This window comes from Mauremys mutica, chromosome 8 (assembly GCF_020497125.1).
Source record: "Mauremys mutica isolate MM-2020 ecotype Southern chromosome 8, ASM2049712v1, whole genome shotgun sequence".
Lineage (NCBI taxonomy): Eukaryota > Metazoa > Chordata > Testudines > Geoemydidae > Mauremys > Mauremys mutica.
The window spans coordinates 28,222,980-28,225,597 of NC_059079.1; positions in this window are offsets into that span (position 1 = coordinate 28,222,980).

Below are 2,618 nucleotides of genomic sequence, written 5' to 3' on the forward strand. Positions count from 1 at the left end.
GGTCCTAAACAGTTTAGGACTTGTAAGATATCACCAACTCCCCATGCCATCCTACTGCATTTGAGATCAATGGAGATCATCTGACACACCCTCAATATTAAAGAATGCACGCTGATGACAATGGGTGTGTTCTTCATGAGATACCGTATCTTTGATTTATGAGCTTCCCTCCCCCAGTCACAGCAGTCTGGATTAGTTAACCTTCAGGGCCCTGCAGGCCCATCTTTGCATGTAGCATAATTGTGCTGCCCATGCAACAGACCTGGGAGGGGTGTTGTCATAGGTCTCACCCCCACTTAGAGCTGTTGGGTTCCAAAATGGGGACCTGCATGAATCCTTCTTCTAAACTAAAATCCTAGTTTAGATTTAGTAAAAGCTGCCACCACCCAATCAGGTACGTGGTTTGGGACACAGTCCTTCCCCCCTTGGGGATCCCAAGAGCCCCAAATCCATGGAGTTCTTACACCCAGGAGGAATAAACCATTCCCCCCTCTTCCTCCCCCCTCCCTTTTCCTAGGAGCGACACCGGGATCCAACTACACAGGGAAGTAGCCTCCCTCCTCCTCTTTCCCTGAGAATCCACCCAAGGAAAGACCAACCAAGTCCTTAATAGAAAAGAATTTATTAAAGAATAAAAAAGAAAGTCACTGTCTCTGTAACCAAGCTGGAACAATATACAGGGTATAAACTTATCAATCTCTGGAGAGAATTCCCCCTCCTTTCTTTCTCAGTAAAACCAATCACAGCAGAATTAAAGAATATTCAATAACAAACACAGAATTGCAAATACAGAAATAAAAGTATAAGAATACTAGTTCCTTGCTAATACTCACTAGCTTGAATAGAAGAATTTATTGCAGAAACCTGGGAGGACTTGATTAAGATGTCTGGACTCCCTCAACTCCCAAGAGAGACTCTCTAAGAAACAAAGAACAGGAAAAAAAAACTTCCCTCCACCGGGATTTGAAAATATCTTGTCCCTCATTGGTCCTCTGGTCAGGTGTCCACAGGTACTGCTTGTTAACCCTTTACAGGTAGACAAAAACCTTAACCCTTAACTAACTGTTTATGACAGGTGTGTAACATCAAAGCAACCTCAGTTTCCCAAGCATCCATTCAGGATGTGTTCCCCAATTTCCAGTGTCACCCGTTGCATGTGATCCTGCACAGTAGAGAAAACAAGTCTAAATGTATTGTGTGAGGAATTTAACGTGCAAAGGCTTTGGGGTTCGGATTTTCCAAAGCACTTTTAAGTGACTTACGCAGAAGTCACATTGGATTTAAGCACCTGTGTCACTGAGGCGTTTTTGAAAATCCTGCCCTTGGAAACTAAAGGCAGCAATTACAAGCTGATGGGAGTTGAGCGCAGTTTAGCTTGTGGATGTGTCAGCTGCATATCGTGAGAACGTAGGTGTAAAAGGGATTATCTTCCTATTTAATATCTCTGCACAAAGGTATGTGCTGGTGTAACTAAACATTTTAACTGAGTAGTAAATAAGACTGTCTACCTATTTGCCTCCCCTCCCCCCACAAAAAAAATGCACTAGCTCGCTTCTTCGGTTGACTCCTGCCTGCTCAAAAATCATGACAATATTATGAAATTAAAAAAGGTCTGAAGAACCCTACAGAGATAGCCCAATACCTTTAAGCATTTCAGTGATTAACACAGAAACAATTGTATAGCTGCATAATCCCCATAACTGGTGGTTTGATTAGCAATAATGCAACAGCTGTGTAATCAGAACACTTACGTGGAAACCCATCACAGTTTGTACTATTAATATTGTAAAGAATATATAATATATAGGTAGGTAAATTTGGTTTTATTTAATCATTTGCTTCATGAAGAAATCAGTGTCCAATTGAATTTACATTGGAAATGCAAGTAATAATTCTCTCTTATTAAATTTACAAACATTGTGTCACATCCTAAGCTATGTAAATCAGTGTAGTCCATTGAAGTTATGCCAGTTTACATCACCTAAGGATTTGGTTTCATGCTTATAAATTAATGTTAATGTTAACAGGAAGAATACATTCATGTATGAACATTAATTAACAATAATTATAATGTGTAGGACCTATTTAGGATTTGTTATGAGCAAAGCACCTGCAGGTCAACATCCTCATTAAGAATCAAATTCAATAGAGAGAAGAGTAATTTAATTCTATTTCAGTAATGCTTTCCTTAGTGGCAATTAGAAAAATGTGCTTTGATCTACAGTGGATTCCATTCTACAATAATCTATATGAGCCCTTATCAACAGCACCTTGAAGATGAAGAGCGTGATCCTGCCCTCTATATGCGGGCAAACTCCCTTACATGCAAGATTGAACCTTGTGGGACAGAGACAGAGAGACTCCATTTTCCCCACCCTTCCCCTCATAATGTGAGTATTAATCCTTTATGTCTACTCTATTTAAATTACCTGGCTACAGTTCCTTTTCTAGTGGGTCGTGTTTTGTAGATGACCCCATGCATTTAATATTTTAAAAATTCCCTCACCATCTTGTTGTTAGTCAGTCCCTGTTTTTTCAGGTCTATGATGTCATAATAAAAGTTGTTCAAGATGACTTCAGTCTCCTGTATCTGAAACCATAAAATAGGTGTGCCACTA